The 23383-nt window shown below is 45.1% G+C and overlaps 1 protein-coding gene across 1 annotated transcript in view; it reads right to left on the bottom strand.

The window, feature by feature from the left end:
- Positions 1 to 21317, bottom strand: part of LOC147465966 (uncharacterized) — a 101219-nt gene extending 79902 nt beyond the window's left edge. Inside the window, exon 1 of the mRNA XM_086522978.1 lies at positions 21075 to 21317. The gene's annotated coding sequence lies outside the window, so the exon portion shown is untranslated. The remainder of the gene's footprint in view (positions 1 to 21074) is intronic.
- Between the last annotated feature and the right edge of the window lie 2066 nt (positions 21318 to 23383).

The raw sequence follows: 23383 nt of genomic DNA, 5'->3' as shown, positions 1-23383 counted from the left end.
TTGGTGTGAGCGCAAGGCCGCCAAGGGGTGCGCCCACGGAAAAGAGCAGAACTCGGGTGAACAGATTGCAAGCGAAAGAAGAACCTCAAGAACCGCAAGAACTCAAGAACCTCAAGAACCTCAAGAACCTCAAGAACTCAAGACCCTCAAGAACCCAAGAACCCAAGTTCCTCGTGAACTTGAGAACCCAAGACTGCAGTGGATGGTTTTCACTCGAAGCGGAATGGATACTTCGCTTGGAGGTGGTGAGCATGGGAGTAGCGAAGAAGAGTTTTCCTCACCAAGAGGTTTTTCCAACCCTTCCCCATCTACGCCAAGGATTGCACCAGGTCCTATGGAGGCTTGGTGCAAGACGATGATGGACATGATGACAACGTGGCACGAGCAAGAATGGCAACCATGAAGCGTGAGCGCGAGCAATTACGCTTGGAGGCCAAAGAATTTGATCGCAAGTACGCAGAAAGAAAAACAGATTTGGATCGCAAGAACGTTGTTCATTCTCCTCTCTCATTTCTAATGTGCAGGCGAAGATTGAAGAGATTCGGGAAAAGGAGACTCTCTTAGTCTCTTCTTCTCCCAAGCATGACACACAGAATTTGCATGATGATTTGAATGACAAGCATGATGATTTGCACGATGATCAAGATGTGATTTCCCACAAGCATAATGATTTGCATGATGATCAAGATGTGATTTCTCACGGGCATGAAGATGATGTGATTGTTCACAAGGATGATGTGTTAGTAGATACTTTTTCGACCGAAGCTAACCTCGTTGCAGATTCGATCAATCACGAAGAATCGATCTTGGATTTCGAGTCGAAGTCCACCGCACAAACCCCCTCTCCCCCCCCTCCCCAGGCAGATTCGATCAAACACGACGAACCGATCTTGGCTCTCGAGCCTAGGTCCAAAGAACCCTTACAGGAAGTATTATGTGTTCGAATGATTCGTCGCACGCATTGTACGAGTGTTTCATTCATGATTGTTTCCCGTATTTTAGTCACCGTCCTTATGTGATCCCTTTTCACAGGCATGCCATATTGTACGTTGAGCACGATTCACTCATGAATGAGCACGAATGTATGCGGATCTCTCATGAAAAGATGAAATGTTTGCATTCAAGGGATTCACATTCAATGTCTCTTTCTTGGCTTGACACACTTTCAGAAAGAGCACAAGAAAGTATGAGCACCAAGCATCGGCATTTCCATTGTGAATTGCCACAGTTGATTGATTTAGATCAAAAAGACAAGATTCTATCTCATAGTTTGCGTGTGTGTGGTGAACGGTTTGGCACTCCGTCTATTTGTTCATCTACATTGCATGCACAGTCTTTAAGCAAGACGAGATTTTTTCCAGTCACTTTACATGGAATAGGTATGTTCATGTTTTTGTGTTGGAAGTGGTTTCAAGGATTTTCAGCCATGGAGACTCTTGAAGAAGGTAGAACTGCGTCCATAGACAAAGTTGAAGCATTGAAGGAGCTACCAATGACTTTGTGTCGCTTTCGACGCAGGCCAAAGAAGAAGACTTTGCAGACCTTTATGAAGTTCCAAGTATCGCATGACCCACACATCAGAGTGGGCTGGCGAAGAGTCCTTTCGACGATTCTGGATGTTGTTGGCGATCTCCCTCGACGCCATACCGTTCGGTACAAGTACCTGAAACCGGCCTGTTCAATCCAAAAAGGGCGGTAGACTTTACTTTAAACCTTGATTTAGCTTTCACCCATTATTAGTCGTCTATTTTACCTGTACTTTCAAGACACAACAAAGGGGAGAGGGATACAGGCTGCTAGATTGCACCTGTATGAGTAGACCGACACCAGATTGGCCCCTAACTTAGACGCCCCTTTCGGTATTTCTTTATTGTTCAAAAGAGGGAATAAACGTTGTGGTTCCCGACAAGCTTCCCCGCACAAACTCGGCTGAATTTCCACTGTTCCGGCCTGATTTCGGCAAGATAACTGTACTAGGACACTTCACAGTCAGTATTCCCACGCATTGACTGACTTTCCCGACACATACGGGCACTTTGCAAAACCTGGCGAGAATCTGCAGCACGCTGACTTCTCTGTTTTCAGCCCTGAAAATGCGCCAGATCGCCTGTACAGCGGTCCCCTTGCGTCCCCGAACCTCCTGGGGGTATTAGGGTCCGTTTAGGGCCAAAACCCTAAACCTGCAAAAATACACAGCAGGCTGTAATTTACTGTTTCGGGCTCCGTTTCGCGTGCCGGTCGCATCCGTAGCAAGTCCTCAAGCTCCCGCACCTGTAGGGCTACTTGCCCTTTGAATCGGACGAGATTTCAAGCGTGAAACCTCTCCGAATTCACCTGTACTTGCGGGGGGATTAGCCGCTAGCTAATCCAGTACCTGTGCAAGAGGCTCTTGCCTCGGCAATCGCGCATGAACCCACACAACTATACATTGGTCAAATGAAGAGTCCACTAGAGGGGCATAACATACTGCCATAGGGGAGAGAGAGAGCAGTGCGTAGCGTGCAGGGCATCACTCCTGGCACCGCACTGTGCATAAGAGGGAAAGCAAGCACTCCATAGCTCTTAACCTGTGACAGAGACTTGCAAAATGAGCCTCCCAGCTATAAATCACGTTTTTGTCTTCTCTATAAGTAGTAAACTGGCCTCAGAGTGCCAAGTGTCACTCATTTGTGCATTTTCCCGCTTTAGACCCTCGGATCTAAAAATATCTCACCTGTAGCCTCTATTGACTTGGCCACAGAGTAACAAAATGATCCCCATGTCAAACTGCACGTAATGACGCGAAGACATTTTCAGGTCCAAAAATAGCAGTTCCCTAAATTTTAGGAGATGCTGCCATTGTATCTTTCTAGGTCATCCGACCCTCTTTGTACACTGCGGCCACATCCAGAACTGAAATGTAGCCTCTGTAGCAAAGGATTCCACTTTGGCTAGTCAATGACCCCACTTTGGCTAACCATAGTCTTTGTCCAACTTTAGTGCTCTCTTGCCCTCAAGCCTGGACTCCCTCTGGACAGTTCCACACTAGCTATGCAATGCAGGGCAGTTAGATTTCCCGAGGGGTGTTTCCAAAAAGTGAAAGTAAATAGATAATAAGAAAGAAATCAACAAAAAGGATAAATAGTAGTCACACGTTGGTGACCTAGAAAGATACAATGGCAGCATCTCCTAAAATTTAGGGAACTGCTATTTTGGGACCTGAAAATGTGTTTGCGTCATTACCTCCGGGATGACATGGGGACCATTTTCTTACTCTGCCGTGAAGTCAACTGGGCAACCGGCTGGGAGATTTTTAGGCGTCAATCCCGAAACGGGAAAATGCTTGTAAATGTGCCAAGTGGCACCTTCTGGTACACTTTCCTCATGCAACAAGAAGTGGCGCTGAATTTTAAGCTGGGAGAGGCTCATTTTCAGTTTTGTCACAGGTTAAGAGCTATGGAGTGCTTGCTTTCCCTCTTATGCACAGTGCGGTGCCAGGAGTGATGCCCTGCACGCTACGCACTGCCCACTCTCTCCCCTATGGCAGTATGTTATGCCCCACTAGTGGGCTTTTCATTTGACCAATGTACAGTTGTGTGGGTTCATGCACGATTGCCGAGGCAAGAGCCTCTTGCACAGGTACTGGATTAGCTAGCGGCTAATCCCCCCGCAAGTACAGGTGAATTCGGAGAGGTTTCACGCCAGAAATCTCGTCCGATTCAAAGGGCAAGTAGCCCTACACGTGCCGGAGCTCGAGGACTTGCTACGGATGCGACCGGCACGCGAAACGGAGCCCAAAGCAGTAAATTACAGCCTGCTGTGTATTTTTGCAGGTTTAGGGTTTTGGCCCTAAATGGACCATAATACCCCAGGGAGGTTCGGGGATGCAAGGGGACCGCTGTACAGGTGATCTGGCGCATTTTCAGGGCTGAAAACAGAGAATTCAGCGTGCTGCAGATTCTCGCCAGGTTTTGCAAAGTGCCCGTATGCGTCGGGAAAGTCATTTAATGCGTGGGAATACTGACCGTGAAGGGTTCTAGTACAGTTATGCTGCCAAAATCGGGCTGGAACAGTGGAAATTCAGCCGAGTTTGTGCGGGGCAGCTTGTAGGGCACCACAGCGTTTATTTCCCTCTTTTAAACAACAAAGAAATACCGAAAGGGGCGCCTAAGTTAGGGGCCAATCTGGTGTCCGTCTACTCATACAGGTGCAATCTAGCAGCCTGTATCCCTCTCCCCTTTGTTGTGTCTTGAAAGTACACGTAAAATAGACGACTAATAATGGGTGAAAGCTAAATCAAGGTTTGAAGTAAAGTCTACCGCCCTTTTTGGATTGAACAGGCCGGTTTCATGGTTCCATCGACGGGATTAAATCACTTTTTCCCATAGAAGTGAGCCTTGGTCAGTTTTGGGCTTGAAGACACAGGGGATCATAGACCAGACACAGGGAATTGCAATTATGGCTGACAGACCAGATGATGTGACTGAAGAGGTTTCCTCTTCACAGGGTCAACAGACACATGAAGTGGGTGAGTCCTCAAGACCACCACAGACAGATGACGATATATTCAGGACCCAGTTGGCTACTGTTGTGGCTATGTTCACAGAAGTAATGCAGAACCCGAGGTTTTTAGCCTTTCTGCAACCTCCTGTTCGGTCTCAGCAAGTTGGGTCACTGGATCATATTCAAAAGCCTGTTAAGGCTCGAACACAGGTGATTCATACCGCACAGTCAATGGAAACACATGTACACTTGACGGAGAACATGCAATCTCCACAACCTATGCCTAAGGTGCAAGAACAGGTGGCTGAGATGCCAGTCTTTCAAGCTGTACCAGTTCAGCCCGCCACCTTTCAGCAGCGTATAGCTGGTTCTAATGGGCAGGGAAGCAACCTACAGGCTATGCAACAGGTCTTCCCACCACCGTCAGTACACCCTGGCTATTTTGGAGGTGGATCGGTATTCCAGAGCATGGCTGGTCATGCACCTGGAAATCAGTTTTATACGCCTGGAATAGTGTTCGGGGGGCTCAAACGATGATGCCTAACCCCATGTATGGTGTCGCGGGCATGCTACCAGGGTTTCAGAGCACTCAGGGCCAATTTGGGATGCCACGGGCAAATTTTGGTATGGCTGGAATTACAAATCAGTAGCCAAATATGGCATTTCCAGGTCATCTTAATTGCGGTCAGGGAACACAGATGAACCCTAACAGTGTTCCCATGTTTCAGTCACTTCCATATGACAATTTAACGCCGCTCGAGAGGCCAACTCCGTACAAAGAAGGTGGCAAAGGTGTGTCATTCACGACCTTTACAGGGTTTGATGACAGGAAGAAGGCTCTCTCATTCCTCCAGCAGTTTGACAAGGCCTATGCAGGGGGAACTTTACAGAGGCTTCAAAGGTCCGCAAGGCAACCACTTTCTTGACAGGGAATGCGGGACAATGGTGGAGAACTTTATTGCTTTAAGGGCAAGCTCCGTCCAAATGGATTTACTTCAAGTAGATTTTTGCAACAGCATGGTTATCTGATGATTTCGAAGCAGATGTCATGACAGAATGGCACCAGCTTAATGCTGCTACTTGCAAGAATCTGGATGATTACAATCGGAAGTTTTGGAAAGCTATACTTCCAGTAACTTCCTATAGGTTTGTGCCATTGACAGAACAGATTGAAAAATACTGTTGTGGCCTACCTAAAGGATTGAGAAAGTACTGCACGAAGACAAAAGTCACTACTTTGACGCAGCTCATCGAGGTAGCAAACACTGGCAATGGTTTGCTCAAGGGAGAAGATTGTGAATTTAACACTGGCGTTGGTTTTTGCACGTGAAGTGTCAGATTGTGATGAATCAAATTTATCTCTCCTAGATAAAGAAAGGTCAATGTTTTTACAACAATATAGTGACTGTTTTTCCGATTCATTAGCGTCTCAATTACCGCCAGAGAGACCCGAGGACCATGCGATAGATTTGGTGCCAGGCAGTAGCCCACCAAATAAGCCTCCGTACAGGGTTAGTGCGGCTCAGCAGAAAGAGATAATGGGCCAAGTACAGGAGTTGTTAGAAAAGGGGCTGATTCAGCCCAGTTCATCTCCATTCTGTTCTCGAGTGTTGTTGGTGCAGAAAAAGGATGGCTCATGGCGTATGTGCATCGACTACCGTGCACTGAACAAGAATACCATCAAGAATAGGTTCCCTATACCTAGAATTGATGATATTATGGACAAATTAGAAGGAGCAGCTATGTTTAGCAAGATAGATCTAAAGAGTGGGTACCATCAGATCCGCATTAGATCAGAGGATGTGCACAAGACTGCTTTTAGAACGACGTTTGGCCTTTACGAATTTTTAGTGATGCCCTTTCGTCTCACAAATGCCCCTGCTACGTTCAATAGGATGATGGACAGAATTTTCCATCCACACCAGCAGTTTGTTGGTACATTCTTTGATGACATGATAGTCTACTCAAAGAATGAAGAGGAGCATAGGCATCACTTGGCCATTGTGTTCAAACAGCTACGCAGTCATAGGTTGCTCATCAATGCAAAGAAAAGTGAGTTTTTTCTGGAACAGATTCACTTTCTGGGACACATTGTCTCAAAGGATGGTGTCAGAATGGATCCTGCAAAAGTTGAAGCGATCAAGTCATGGCCAAATTTGAAGACGGTGCACGATGTCCGAAGCTTTTTGGGACTATGCTCCTATTACAGAAGGTTTATCCGAAATTTCGTCGAGATTGCTTCACTTTTACATGCTCTTCAAAAGAAGGCAGTCACCTTCAGATGGACACAGAAAGAGATTTCAGCTTTTAATCTCTTAAAGGAAAAGATGACTTCGGATCGAGTCATTGTGTTGCCAGATCTTAGGAAGTCATTTGTGGTCCAGTGTGATGCCTGCGGTAGTAGCATTGGTGCAGTGCTAATGCAAGATGGCAGGGTAGTAGCCTATGAGAGCAGAATTTTGCAAGGGCCAGAGATGACCATGCAGGTCTATGAGAAAGAGTTACTGGCTGTGATTCATGCGCTCTTAAGTTGGAAACACTACCTGCTAGGTGCAGATTTCGTTGTCCAAATATCATCAGACCTTGCGATACTTCTTGACACAAACAAAGTTATCTGAGAAGCATATGCGATGGGCAAATATCTTGTCCATGTTCCATTTTTAGATTGTGCATGTGGAAGGCAAGAAGAACGTTGTGGCTGATGCCTTGTCAAGGAAGCCACAAATTTCAGCTGTGTCAATTCCTTATCATCATGCACTTGATGATATGAGGGAACAATATGCAAATGATGAAGATTTTCCAAGGGTCTTCGAGCAACTAATGGATGGACAACGTCATGAACACTATCTTTTCAAAGATGGGTTCATGATGATGCATGGCAGATTGTGTGTCACAAAGCCATTGCGACGCAAAGTGATGGAAGAAAGTCATGTCCCACCGTATGCAGGGCATCGTGGTATCGATGCTACAGTTAAAGCGGTTGAGACATTCTTCTATTGGCCTACATTGAGAAGGGATGTGGATGCCTTTGTGCGAGAACGCCTAATATGCCAAAAGGTCAAGTTTGACAGGCAAAAGGCACCAGGGTTATTGCAACCACTACCTATTCCAGATAAACCATGGGAAAGTATTGCTATGGATTTTATCTTTGATCTTCCGAGAACGCAGACAGGAAACGATGGTATTTGGACCATTATTTGCAAATTCAGCAAACAGGCTCATTTTATTCCTGTCAGGAAGAAGATAAAGCCAGATCAGATGGCACGCTTGTTTATGAGCAATATTTTCAAGTATCATGGCATGCCACAGTCGATTGTTAGCGACCATGATCCACGCATGACAAGTTTGTTCTGGAGAGGCTTGTTTGAGAATATGGGCACCACGCTCAAATTCTCTTCGTCATTTCATCCTCAAACAGATGGGCAGTCAGAAGAGGCAAATTCTACTGTCCTAGATCTGCTGAAGTGCTATGTTGAGTACATCACTGTTGACAGTAAGCATGTACGACATAGATGCAAACGAGGACGTTTGAGATTTCAAGAGGGGGGTATGTCACCAGCGTGTGACTACTATCTATCCTTTTTGTTGATTTCTTTCTTATTATCTATTTACTTTCACTTTTTGGAAACACCCCTCGGGAAATCTAACTGCCCTGCATTGCATAGCTAGTGTGGAACTGTCCAGAGGGAGTCCAGGCCTGAGGGCAAGAGAGCACTAAGGTTGGACAAAGACTATGGTTAGCCAAAGTAAGGTCATTGACTAGCCAAAGTGGAATCCTTTGCTACGGAGGCTACATTTCTGTTCTGGATGTGGCCACAGTGCACAAAGAGGGTCGGATGACCTAGAAAGATACAATGGCAGCATCTCCTAAAATTTAGGGAACTGCTATTTTGGGACCTGAAAATGTGTTTGCGTCATTACCTCCGGAATGACAAGGGGAACATTTTCTTACTCTGCCGTGATGTCAACTGGGCAACTGGCTGGGAGATTTTTAGGCGGCAACACCTAAACGGGAAAATGCTTGTAAATGTGCCAAGTGGCACCTTCTGGTGCACTTTCCTCATGCAACAAGAAGTGGCGCTGAATTTTACGCTGGGAGAGGCTCATTTTCAGTTTTGTCACAGGTTAAGAGCTATGGAGTGCTTGCTTTCCCTCTTATGCACAGTGCGGTGCCAGGAGTGATGCCCTGCACGCTACGCACTGCCCACTCTCTCCCCTATGGCAGTATGTTATGCCCCACTAGTGGGCTTTTCATTTGACCAATGTACAGTTGTGTGAGTTCATGCGCGACTGCCGAGGCAAGAGCCTCTTGCACAGGTACTGGATTAGCTAGCAGCTAATCCCCCCGCAGGGACAGGTGAATTCGAAGAGGTTTCACGCCAGAAATCTCGTCCGATTCATAGGGCAAGTAGCCCTACAAGTGCGGGAGCTCGAGGACTTGCTACGGATGCGACCGGCACGCGAAACGGAGCCCAAAGCAGTAAATTACAGCCTGCTGTGTATTTTTGCAGGTTTAGGGTTTTGGCCCTAAACGGACCCTAATACCCCCAGGGAGGTTCGGGGATGCAAGGGGACCGCTGTACAGGTGATCTGGCGCATTTTCAGGGCTGAAAACAGAGAATTCAGCGTGCTGCAGATTCTCGCCAGGTTTTGCAAAGTGCCCGTATGCGTCGGGAAAGTCATTTAATGCCTGGGAATACTGACCGTGAAGGGTTCTAGTACAGTTATGCTGCCGAAATCGGGCTGGAACAGTGGAAATTCAGCCGAGTTTGTGCGGGGCAGCTTGTAGGGAACCACAGTGTTTATTTCCCTCTTTTGAACAATAAAGAAATACCGAAAGGGGCGCCTAAGTTAGGGGCCAATCTGGTGTCCGTCTACTCATATAGGTGCAATCTAGCAGCCTGTATCCCTCTCCCCTTTGTTGTGTCTTGAAAGTACAAGTAAAATAGACGACTAATAATGGGTGAAAGCTAAATCAAGGTTTGAAGTAAAGTCTACCGCCCTTTTTGGATTGAACAAGCCGGTTTCAACCTGCATGGTCATCTCTGGCCCTTGCAAAATTCTGCTCTCATAGGCTACTACCCTGCCATCTTGCATTAGCACTGCACCAATGCTACTACCGCAGGCATCACACTGGACCACAAATGACTTCCTAAGATCTCGCAACACAATGACTGGATCCGAAGTCATCTTTTCCTTTAAGAGATTAAAAGCTGAAATCTCTTTCTGTGTCCATCTAAAGGTGACTGCCTTCTTTTGAAGAGCATGTAAAGGTAAAGCAATCTCAACGAAATTTCGGATAAACCTTCTGTAATAGGAGCATAGTCCCAAGAAGCTTCGGACATCGTGCACCGTCTTCAAATGTGGCCATGACTTGATCGCTTCAACTTTTGCAGCATCCATTCTGACACCATCCTTTGAGACAATCTGTCCCAGAAAGTGGATCTCTTCCAGAAAAAATTCACTTTTCTTTGCATTGATGAGTAACCTATGACTGCGTAGCTCTTTGAACACAATGGCCAAGTGATGCCTATGCTCCTCTTCATTCTTTGAGTAGACTATCATGTCATCAAAGAATGTACCAACATACTCCTGGTGTGGACAGAAAATTATGTCCATCATCCTATTGAACGTAGCAGGAGCATTTGTGAGACCAAAGGGCATCACTAAAAATTCGTAAAGGCCAAACGACGTTCTAAAAGCAGTCTTGTGCACATCCTCTGATCTAATGCGGATTTGATGGTACCCACTCTTTAGATCTATCCTGCTAAACATAGCTGCTCCTTCTAATTTGTCCATAATATCATAAATTCTAGGTATAGGGAACCTATTCTTGATGGTATTCTTGTTCAGTGCACGGTAGTCGATGCACATACGCCATGAGCCATCCTTTTTCTGTACCAACAACACTGGAGAACAGAATGGAGATGAACTGGGCTGAATCAGCCCCTTTTCTAACAACTCCTGTACTTGGCCCATTATCTCTTTCTGCTGAGCCGCACTAACCCTGTACGGAGGCTTATTTGGTGGGCTATTGCCTGGCACCAAATCTATCGCATGGTCCTCGGGTCTCTCTGGCGGTAATTGAGACGGTAATGAATCGGAAAAACAGTCACTATACTGTTGTAAAAACATTGACCTTTCTTTATCTAGCACAGATAAATTTGATTCATCACAATCTGACACTTCACGTGCAAAAACCAAGTACGCAGAAAGATGCTTTTTCATTACAGAAGTAATAGCAGAAGCTGATACAATGGGAATAGACTCCCCTTTAAGCTTTACATCCAGAATGTGAGTCTTTCCCCTACTATGTACAGTGATCTTTTTGTTGTAGGCATCCATGATTCCCTGTACACGAAACAGCCAAGGAATACCTAACAACACATCACATCCGTCCAGTGGCATGATGTAAAATTCTTCAGCATCTACATAGGACTGGATATGTAGACGCAACTTTCCAATGATGGGTGTCACAACCTCCGTATGGCCAGGACATGCCAAACCTGCCTCTGCTGTATACCCCATCTCTTCAGGTTTGATTCCCAACTTTGAAGCCAATTCTGGGGAAATGAAGTTGGCTTTGGCACCTGGATCAAAGAAGACAAGCACTGTTTGATCCCTGACCTTTCCGCATGCTCTGCAAAGCTCACTTGCATCTAAATTTGGCTTGTTGCCCACCATATCTGCCACTAGACCAGCCATGGGCTTCTTTCCTTTCCTGTCCTCCTTGTCTTCAGAATCAGCTGGCTGGGCTTCTGTCCTTTCCTGTCCTCCTTGTCTTCAGAATCAGCTGGCCTTTTCTTTGTAGGACAATTGTAAGCAATGTGGCCAGGCTGCTCACAAATAAAGCATTTGTTCTCTGTCCTCAGGACCTTCTTTTGCTCTTCTGACTTGCGAGGAAAACGTCTTTTTCATTTCTTCGATGGTACCTTTTCTGATTCAGCCAAAGCTTTGTCTTTCCCTGCATTGGCCGGCTCCTGAGTCACTTTAGGAACCTCCTTGGAAACATACTTCTTCGCTGAATTTTTCTTGGCTGATCCTTCCTCGACGCCAGTATTGAATTCACAATCTTCTCCCTTGAGCAAACCATTGCCAGTGTTTGCTACCTCGATGAGCTGCGTCAAAGTAGTGACTTTTGTCTTCGTATAGTACTTTCTCAATCCTTTAGGTAGGCCACAACAGTATTTTTCAATCTGTTCTGTCAATGGCACAAACCTATAGGAAGTTACTGGAGGTAGAGCTTTCCAACACTTCCGATTGTGGTTATCCAGATTCTTGCAAGTGGCAGCATTAAGCTGGTGCCATTCTGTCATGACATCTGCTTCAAAGTCATCAGATAACCATGCTGTTGCAAAAATCTACTTGAAGTAAATCCATGTGGACGGAGCTTGCCCTTGAAGCAATAAAGTTGTCCACCATTGTCCCGCATTCCCTGTCAAGAAAGTGGCTGCCTTGCGGACCTTTGAAGCCTCTGTACAGTTTCCCCCTGTATAGGCCTTATCAAACTGCTGGAGGAATGAAAGAGCCTTCTTCCTGTCATCAAACCCTGTAAATGTCGTGAAAGACACACCTTTGCCACCTTCTTTGTACGGAGTTGGCCTCTCCAGCGGCGTTAAATTGTCATATGGAAGTGACTGAAACATGGGAACACTATTAGGGTTCATGTGTGTTCCTTGGCCGCTATTAACTTGACCTGGAAATGCCATATTTGGCTACTGATTTGTAATTCCAGCCATACCAAAATTTGCCTGTGGCATCCCAAATTGGCCCTGAGTGCTCTGAAACCCTGGTAGCATGCCCGTGACACCATACATGGGGTTAGGCATCATCGTTTGAGCACCCCCAAACACTGTTCCTGGCGTGTAAAACTGATTTCCAGGTGCATGACCAGCCATGCTCTGGAATACCGATCCACCTCCAAAATAGCCAGGGTGTACTGAAGGTGGTGGGAAGACCTGTTGCATAGCCTGTAGGTTGCTTCCCTGCCCATTAGAACCAGCTATACGCTGCTGAAAAGTGGGTGGCTGAACTAGTAGAGCTTGAAATACTGGCATCTCAGCCACCTGTTCTTGCACCTTAGGCACAGGTTGTGGAGACTGCATGTTCTCCGTCAAGTGTACAGGTGTTTCCATTGACTGTGCAGTATGAATCACCTATGCTCGAGCCTTAACAGGCTTTTGAATATGATCCAGTGACCCAACTTGCTGAGACGGAACAGGAGGTTGCAGAAAGGCTAAAAACCTCAGATTCTGCATTACTTGTGTGAACATAGCCACAACAGTAGCCAACTGGGTCCTGAATATATCATCATCCGTATGTGGTGGTCTTGAGGACTCACCCACTTCATGTGTCTGTTGACCCTGTGAAGAGGAAACCTCTTCAGTCACATCATCTGGTCTGTCAGCCATAATTACAATTCCCTATGTCTATTCTATGATCCCCTGTGTCTTCAAGCCCAATCTGACCAAGACTCACTTCTATGGGAAAAAGTGATTTAATCCCGTCGATGGAACCATGAAACCGGCCTGTTCAATCCAAAAAGGGCGATAGACTTTACTTTAAACCTTGATTTAGCTTTCACCCATTATTAGTCGTCTATTTTACCTGTACTTTAAAGACACAACAAAGGGGAGAGGGATACAGGCTGCTAGATTGCACCTGTATGAGTAGACCGACACCAAATTGGCCCCTAACTTAGGCACCCCTTTCAGTATTTCTTTATTGTTCAAAAGAGGGAATAAACGCTGTGGTTCCCTACAAGCTGCCGCGCACAAACTCGGCTGAATTTCCACTGTGCCGGCCTGATTTCGGCAACATAATTGTACTAGGACACTTCACAGTCAGTATTCCCACGCATTGACTGACTTTCCCGACGCATACGGGCACTTTGCACAACCTGGTGAGAATCTGCAGCACGCTGAATTCTCTGTTTTCAGCCCTGAAAATGCGTCAGATCGCCTGTACAGCGGTCCCCTTGCGTCCCCGAACCTCCTGGGGGTATTAGGGTCCGTTTAGGGCCAAAACCCTAAACCTGCAAAAATACACAGCAGGCTGTAATTTACTGTTTCGGGCTCCGTTTCGCGTGCCGGTCGCATCCGTAGCAAGTCCTCGAGCTCCTGCACCTGTAGGGCTACTTGCCCTTTGAATCGGACGAGATTTCAAGCGTGAAACCTCTCCGAATTCACCTGTACCTACGGGGGGATTAGCCGCTAGCTAATCCAGTACCTATGCAAGAGGCTCTTGCCTCGGCAATCGCGCATGAACCCACACAACTGTACATTGGTCAAATGAAGAGCCCACTAGTGGGGCATAACATAATGCCATAGGGGAGAGAGAGAGCAGTGCGTAGCGTGCAGGGCATCACTCCTGGCACCGCACTGTGCATAAGAGGGAAAGCAAGCACTCCATAGCTCTTAACCTGTGACAGAGACTTGCAAAATGAGCCTCCCAGCTATAAATCACGTTTTTGCCTTCTCTATAAGTAGTAAACTGGCCTCAGAGTGCCAAGTGTCACTCATTTGTGCATTTTCCCGCTTTAGACCCTCGGGTCTAAAAATATCTCACCTGCAGCCTCTGTTGACTTGGCCACAGAGTAACAAAACGATCCCCATGTCAAACTGCACGTAATGACGCGAAGACATTTTTAGGTCCCAAAATAGCAGTTCCCTAAATTTTAGGAGATGCTGCCATTGTATCTTTCTAGGTAATCCGACCCTCTTTGTACACTGCGGCCACATCCAGAACTGAAATGTAGCCTCTGTAGCAAAGGATTCCACTTTGGCTAGTCAATGACCCCACTTTGGCTAACCATAGTCTTTGTCCAACTTTAGTGCTCTCTTGCCCTCAAGCCTGGACTCCCTCTGGACAGTTCCACACTAGCTATGCAATGCAGGGCAGTTAGATTTCCCGAGGGGTGTTTCCAAAAAGTGAAAGTAAATAGATAATAAGAAAGAAATCAACAAAAAGGATAAATAGTAGTCACACGCTGGTGACAGTACCTCACTTTGAAAAGGAGGCGATGTCACGTGACACATCCAACCCTACGTGTCCGTGGACAAGCTACGGCATGACCAGGGTTTAGTCAATCAAGTCAGTCTAGAATAGGAAGTGATCTGGCACTTTTGTGAGTCTGTTCATAGACCGTGCATGTCCATACACTTAGATTAGATGCATATCCTTCGGTTGCACACAGCAAGATCATCAGCATTCCCATCAGAATCCATCAAGGGAATTTTCCACTGCATTAAACCTATTTTCCCTATTTTTGACATTTTTCCTTATTTATTAAGTGACTTTTGTTGGAAAGTAGGTAGGGTAATTTTGCTAAGTTTGTATAAGTAGAAACCTAGCGCTAGCACTTTCTGGCAGAAGAGACAACAGGAGCACCTCGCTCAACAGGCAACTTCTCAGCAAGCTCCCCCACGTTAGCAGAGCTAGCGTTTTTGCATCTACAAGGACCTAGCGTTGTCATCCACAGGCAACCTTGGCGTTTTGCAGTTGCAAATCAGCCCTGGCGACAACAGGACCAAGCAGATTACTTGCGTTTTTGCATCAGCGCAAGATTCAGCCCTAGCGTTTTTGGGACAGCAGAGCACCTAGCGATTTGCAGTTCCTCCGCGACGGAATCAGCAAAAGCATCAGCGTTTTCAATTTTCAGCCCATAGACTCCGCAAATCAAGTCCCGAACCTCGCAGATCCGCAGCAGTTCCTCGCCACACGGTGAGATCCATCAAGGTTTACAGTTTCAGCGTGGAAAATGCAGATTTCAACATCTGTGTTTTCAGCGCGTCGTCGTCGCCATCGACATCGTCACCGACATAGAGTCAGAATTCAGCAAATAAAGGTTTGCAGATTTCAGCCCGTCTCGTCGTCGCCCTCATCGTCGTCGACATCCTCGGCAAGTCCAAGCATTGTAGAGATTTGTGCAATCAATAGTAGACCGCTCTCGCCATAGAGAGTGGGGCCTTCGGAGGAGGGTTTGACAACATTCTGGTGTCGTATTCTTCTCTCTCTATCTCTCAGTCTCATGCACCGTGTTCACCACTTTGTTTGTGTCCATTGCACTCTCTCACTAAAGGAACGGAAGGCTCTCCCTTCCGTAAGTAAAAGGAACCTTGAGCACAGTTAGGAGCACTCATCTTGAGCAAAGTTCAACATTCATTCTGCTCCACCTTACATTTCGCTTCTGCTTGAATAACATAAGAATATAAAGAAGATGTCATCAGGGCTTGGCATCATTTGAGAATGACTAAGAAAGATACTTTGAATGACTACTGCCAGAGGTTTTGGATACTTATTTGCGAGTGTCCTCGTTTGGAAGGGTCACTTTGAAGGACCAGATTGAGCAGTTTCGTTATGGTTTGCCAAAAGAGATTCAACGATATTGTCTACAACAGGAGTCCTACTCGATTCAGAGACTTATGGCACATGCCAAGCAAGGTTTTGGTATGCACACCGGCTCATTACGGACAAGCATCAACAAGGCAAGAGTCTTCCGATGAAGAGAGAGAACCAAGGGAATCGATTGAAAATTTATCAAAGGATTCTGTAGAAGTAAGGGAATTAGATGATAGTGCATACGAGGGTTCCGACGAAGCAAGAAAATCTACTTCCGATAATTGAGGTGCCAATGGACACGAGAGGCCACGGGGCTACCAACAATTCACAAGGCACAAGAAAAGAATAGAAAGGTAAGCTAGGTCCACTGGATAATCTGGTCAATGGACCTCGATGCAAAGTGAATGGAGGAGGAGAACATCGCAAATTCTCTTCAGAGAGAATTGCACCTTGAAGCTTTTGGATTATTAAGCAGTGTCTATGTCAAAAGTTAGCGATCAGAAGGTTGAATCTGGTGCGGTACGGACAGCACGAGGGGAGCCACTCCACTCCTTTGTCATAGATTGCCTAGATTCAATAAAGTCACTGATTTCACTTTGAGATTTTAGGGGCGCTAACAGGATGATAATATTTTGCAAAATGACTTTATGAAAATATGTGCACTTAATTGGATATATTCTTGATTAAATTGAAGACATGTGCTCTTTCATGTGTGTATGGTTAGAGACATGTGGCGAAAGATGAAATGTCTGCAACATTTTGTTTGATGAATGATTTGAACTTACTCATCTAGACATCTACAGGAGATCAACAAGATCTGGATGTGATGGCTGAGAACTGAATGAGAAGATGTCTATCTAGATGAGATCACTAGAGACTGTTGTGAGTGCATCAAGAGTTCTAGAAGGATGAGATGGTTGCACAGTGATCTAGGTTTATCAAGAGTTCCGGACCGAACCAAATGAGATGGCTAAATTGAATGATTGAAACATGGTGTTGAGTGTAAACTAAATATGTGATTTTGTGAAGTGCATGCTATGTGGATGTAATGTCTTGTGGGGATGGTCATGGGCATGGTTTGCTTGCTTGAAATGTGAAAAGAAAGGATATGAATCTGATAGTAACCACATTTAGTAGATCAAGACATCAATGAAAAGATCAGAACGGTCTGGATGTGATTGCTAAACAGGTTACAATGATCATGGTTCGTATCTGAGACTCTCGACTAAAATGTCATTGATCAATGATTGATGTCTTTGTAAAAGTGCTGGATTGGTGGCGTCTAGTGCATGGGTACATAGAGTCGGTGTCTACTAAAGAAAGTTTCTATCCTTTGGCTCTATCTTTTAGCTGTTTTGCAGGCATAATTGAGGGTGATTACAATTCTTTCAAGAGGGGGGAATGTCACAAAGTGATGATGTGGCGTGCCCAACTGGAAGGAAAATGGTCAAGTGTACAAGAGGAACTAAAACTTGAAGAATTGAACCCAAAAAGTGTGGCCAAGGGGGGCCAATTAAAACCTAGACTTATGGGGCACCGATCAAGGGGGCCTAAAATCCTAAAAACATCAAAAGCTTGACCTCCAGCTGATTTACGTAAATTGCACTGGTAGTGTTGACATGGGAGCTGTGCGGGTATCCGCATTTTGCGTTGGCTACAGTTTTGGCACTTTTCGCATGCTTTTGGTGGCAGATGCTTTGGGTTGTTTGCTTTTGGATCAGAAGCTTTTGGGGCTTTGCTTTTGGGCATCCCTTGTAAGTTTAAAAAAGCCTAGAGGACCACTCTTCTGCAGAGCATCTAGACAAGAGTCTCCGAGAGAGTTGGACCCTCGAGAGTTGTACTTTGCAAAGAGTAGAAATATGAAAGGGGCACCAGTCTTTGGGGCCATGCGTCTTGGCTTAAAACTCCACCGTGCCATGTCGTCTCTCTCTCTCTCTCTCTCTCTCTCTCTCTCTCTCTCTCTCTCTCTCTCTCTCTCTCTCTCCAACTTCAATGATTTTGTAGTTTTGATTTGTGTGTGGCAATTGATTTCTCACTTGGAGTGTCCAACGCTCCCTTCTGCTACAACCTGAAGGCGCTCTTGCAACCCCATCTGTGATCCTCTTGTGTGCCCTGTCACCTTCAACGCTGGCTCTCTCTGCTGTCCATCACCACCTCATCACCCACATTCGTTTTCAGCCCTAAGTTGGCTCCAGATTGCTACACTTTTGTCACATGCACATCGAACCCTATGTGTATGTGAGCAAGCTAACTCCTACTCTTAGGGTTTAGGACAGCCTAGGGAGTGTTGTGGCACCCTTGTGAGCCTATACGCAAGATGTGCCCTATAGAGTAGTTGCTTACCCTCTGATTGCATTGTCTGATAAGTGCAAGCACTCGAGAGTGTTCCCACGTAGTCAACGAATATCTGGCCTAGGTAGTTGCCGCATGTTAAAAACCTCTTATAAAACTTATTAGCAAGTGCATTTTCATAAAGTCGTGGGGCTTTCTAGTTGCTTGCTCGACCCAAGCTTTTTTGCATATATAAGTGGCCCAAGGGGTCCCTTCTCAAGCACAGGTCGGTATCCGTAGTATAAGCACCAAGCAGCACCTTCATCTCCCTCGAGTTTTTGCATCAGCCCAACGTAGCCTCATCAACGTTTTTGCACCAATCAGCCAGCATGTAGTAGATATCCATAGCCACAACAGACTTCAGCCCTAGTGTCACGAGACTATGACAAGGACTAACTTTATTTGTTGGTTTCCTTCACTTGTTGATTTTTATTTGATTATTGGGACCCTCTTTTTTGAGCTCACAAATGCCCAGACATTGCATAGCCATTGTGAACACTGAAACGGCCGATGGCCGAGAGTTTCACACGCAGGAGTCAAGGCAAGGCCACCATGAGATGGTAGGGCCGATCGGCGATGAAATCTGAATAATAAAGGAGTGGCTAGGCTCAAATAAAGTCATTTAGGCCCGTCAACAAAATTTCATAAGTTGATGGGTACTAGGAAAATAAACCAAATGGGCAAACCAGAAGGAGAGCAACCTCCAAGCCAACACACATCCAAAAGGCTCATGCCAGCTAGGTCTCCCTTGTCTCATGTAGCGCGATGATTTGCTCTCACGCATCTCTCTCCACTTCACACATATGGTACTACCCCACTAGTTGGGCTACTCATATGACCATGGAAAATTCTATGGGTTTTATGCGTGTTTGCCAAGGCACGAGCCTTCTTAACAAGAACCAGATTAGTTATTTGCTAACCCCCCACAGGTACGCACAGTTCCATCGTGACAAATTGCGAAAACAAAGAGTTTTCTCTCTTGAAAACTCGTCCAATCCACAGGGGATCTATCCCATTGCGTGAGGGAGCTCTTGAGACACACGTAGGCATGTTTGCTCTGCTCAAAACGAGCCTGCTGTGTTTATTTGCAGGTTTAGGGTTTCGCACGTAAAGTGCAAGATAACACCAAGGGAGCCTCGGGGAAGCCTTGGGGGTGCTTATACAGGGCTTTGGGCACCTGACAGTGACCAAACAGAAAATTACAGCACGCTGAAATTCAGTTATAGCTCACCGAAAAGCTTCTAAAATGCTCCTACGAGGCGGAGACACTCGTTTCTTAGACTATGGGCCAGTTCTTCGGTATTTTTCAGTATAAATCCGGGACACATGACAGAACACTATGCACCTCCATGGTGGTCCACACTGCACTCATCCTATATGCCACCTTAATGTAAAGCTAGTACGCACAGAGCACCATCTAGTTTGTACTTTCTTTGGGAGATCAGCTTCATTGGGCATCCCAAAGGTGTCTGGTACACATTATGCAATTCTTTTCACCACAAAATTACACACACACACACACACAATCACATCCTAAGGTACAGGCCCCTTCTATGTATGCTTTGTGCTGCTAAGCAGTGGCATGTATGCACAACCCTCAGGTGCTTACCTTGCCTGGTTAGCTGAAGGTCCCAATACAGCCGAAGAATGCTTTGCTTCAATCAGATCATTAGTGGTGCGTATGCACAGAAATAAGGGTGCTTGCCTTGCCTGACTAGCTGATCATCCCAACACAGCCAAACAACACTAGCTTCAATCAAATAAGGGTTTGAAAGGCTCAACTTTCTCATTGTGAGTCACTGAAAGCTCCTTGTCTCATTTCAATAAAAATATCCAGCTTATACCGTGTGGCATGTCAAACATGCAATGCATGGCATGATCTAGACTTCACACCTCAAAAGTAACTCTAACTACATGAAGCACTTACCGTTTCCCAGGTAAGACAGCCAACACCTATTGCCAGAAATTGGAAATATTGATTACATTAGCCAAACCTTGTGCTTTTATCCTGTGCTCGTTTTCAACCATTGACATAATGATAAGAGTACTAGAAATGAATAGCGTGCAGACCAAAAATACACTCACCTCATACACAAACTATTCGATATCCCTGCCTTTTAGTTTTCTTACACACCATAACATGCAGCTGACAGCGAGAAAATCTTCTCCAAGCCAAAATGTTAGATTTTCACTCAAAGAGTCAATTGGACAACAAGATAAACTAAAATGTTTTTAAGAGCACATTGATAGTTTTCAAAAGCCCCGGGGGTTAGCTGTGCAACAACTCTGTGATAGATTCTGGTGCATCCTTTACGAGGTACTTATAGTACAGCAAGGACTATGCTTTGACAACAAAATAACCACAGTGCAATTCATTGCCAGAAGCAGCTTGTAGCCAGAAGGCTAGCGCCTCCAGTTATAGTTGCAGACAAACGGCGGCACCCTGATATAATCGTTACACTACCCGCTGTTGGCCCCTTGCCAACCTGTAGAGCATATTTACAGCTACTCTTCCAATGCAAACCGTCTGTCAACATCTCAACTAATCTTGCACCCCGGGAAGGATAAAGGCTCTGCTGCGCCCTTATGTTGCAGACAGAAAGGGTGTGATAGAATGCACCAACACCACATTTGCTCGGATCACGAACAAATCCAATGCGATTACGTGAGGATTACATGAGACACCGTAAATGTGAAAGACGATGCCGCTAGCTCATTGCTCACACTGCAAGAGAGCCAGAGCTCCAACTACGAGCAGAGCTCTCACAGCATGAATGGGGATCTGCCTCATCCAAGGACAAAGAATACGTACAAACCAAGGATATGCACTGTGTAGAGGAAACAGGGCAGTTCTCCAAAACCATGCTAAGCGCAGAGTGACAAAGTGCGGAAAGAGAGGAGGGAGGAGGGAGCAGATTAACCTGTAGATGGGTTTCACATGCGATGCAGAAGGCAGAAAGCCGATGGCGATGGTGGTCGATGAAGACCTGCAGGGAGCGGAGAGGCGTTGCAGGGGGGCGGAGTGGCTACCGCTGCACGGCAGCTCTGCTTCAAAGAGCTGGTGACGAGATGGGCACGTGAAGACAAAGGGGGGAGAGAGAGAGAGAGATGGATTGGCGCGTCACTGGCGGAGTTGCAATTCCCGCGTCTCGAACTTCGTTGTCCACCCTTGCTGGGGCGCCCATGCAACGAAGGGCTGTATCACACAGACAACACCGGTGAAAGCAACAAAAATCGTTAGAGGAGTAACTCATAAATGAAATCCCTCTTAGTGGAAGCAGTTTCATAATTATGCACGTGTTAAGTCTGCAAAAATTAGATAGTGGTCATAATAACCTGGTTACTAATGATAAGTAAGGCGGCCTTCCCTCGCTTGCAATAAGCAACAGGTCCATCATGGCCATACATGGCACATGTTTCTACATCAACTAGCATATGCAAGTTTTTTGTGTGCTAACTGCAAATGGACTAGTGAGCGGCACGAGTATACCGATCTTCATTAGATTGTTGTGTTGGTGTGTACAAGGTAGTCGTTTGTGTTGAAGTTGCTTGATAGGTCATGGCGAGATTATTCATACAACTATGCCAGTTTTGGCATAGTTACAAAACCCCATAGTTTTACTATACCCACAGATGCAACTCACATGACAATGAATGAGGCATTTTTATCTAAAAAGGGACTACTTAAATGATTGTTATGCCTTGTATGACTATTCCCTTAATCAATGACTTTGTTGTCTATTTGTAAAACATGAAGAACACAGTAGTCTAAATGTGACCCCAAGATTGTGTCTTTGCAGAAGAGAGTTATTGGTGCTATCATGTTCCTAAAAATATCTCATCTCGTTCTAGTGCATCAATGTTACATGGCCAATAAACGTATTTTTTCTTTTATTTATAATCTCATCCCCTAATCACATGAATGAGGAATATTTAATCATACGATTCCCATTCTTTTTTAACATGCCCTTGCTAATTGCATTGTCAAGGAAAGGGTTTGTATTAGTCCATGATTTGCAAATTTTTTCTAACTTTCTTGCTTCTTCATTAATTGGTTATGTGTTAAATTTAGCTAGGGAAGAAAATACATGAAATTCACTATACAAAACTAGTTTCTCATTCATTGTCAGCATCATTTTATAAGTACGGGAATAATCATTGTTACAATGGAAGACCATTTTATAGGACTTAATTATATACATGACACCAAATAGTTTTGTTAAAGAATACATGCTTAGTATGATGTATATCAACTCTTAGAACCTTATCAGTCTTCTTGTCAAAGATTCCATTAATTGTAGTGCCTAATGTCGATAGCATCATCAATCGGCTCTTCTTATTGTTGTGTCTCTTCTTTTGTGCTATAGGAGTAGGTTTCTCAAGCTCCATTTTGTAGTTTTTAAAGCTTTGAGTATTTTAGCTTATAGATGATAGATCCTTGGTCAACATCCTAGAGTGGTTTTTTTTTTTGTCTAGATTGGTGTTGCAAGCATGTATGCAGGCACAAACAAAATTTGGGAGCAATGGATTACCCCCATAACTTGAACATAATCAATATAAAAGTTTTATAACATGATCACATAACCATTAGAAGAAACACGCAGAGAGAGAGAGAGAGACGACATAGTTTGAGGGTGAGAATGGCCAACCCCCCCATCTCCCCCATAGGGCTTTTTGTATTACATAAGCTTTCAAAGAAGCTAAAGACAATCATGATACATCAACAAGACATCAACTTTTCTATAAAGTGGCATTTTCCTATTGTCAAAACAATGGCCTTCTTTGATGAAGCCAACAATTTCGGCCTTCTCTAATTAAAAACGTAGTCTAACGTAGTCCTCTTTCATCTTCCTTCTTTGACATCTCTTCTTCCTCCTGTAGAATCATCACAAAAACACACACAACTCTTCAAGAACATGTGCATGCTTCTCTGTAGAAGAGTTTTACTTACAGAGTTACATGCATGGTTCATACATGACAAATTGCTTCTCCATGGTCTTCTCCAAGATTGGTGAGCAAAGACGATGCTACAAAAACTATAAACATTAATAAAAAATCAAAGTGGTACCATAGATGCACAAAGCTCAAAGAGATCCATAGCGGAGCAAATTAGCTACAAAGATGTGTGTGTGTGTGTGTGTGAGAGAGAGAGAGAGACTTTTGAAAGGGGGAAACCTTGTTGTGTGGGCTATGAGTAGCCTCTTGTGAGCCAATATTTCGTGTTTTTTGC

The sequence above is a fragment of the Adiantum capillus-veneris genome, chromosome 1, assembly GCF_014529385.1.
Source record: "Adiantum capillus-veneris isolate H3 chromosome 1, ASM1452938v2, whole genome shotgun sequence".
NCBI lineage: Eukaryota > Viridiplantae > Streptophyta > Polypodiopsida > Polypodiales > Pteridaceae > Adiantum > Adiantum capillus-veneris.
Note: the sequence above shows the minus strand (reverse complement) of the source record. Positions and strands in the feature narration are given on the sequence as shown.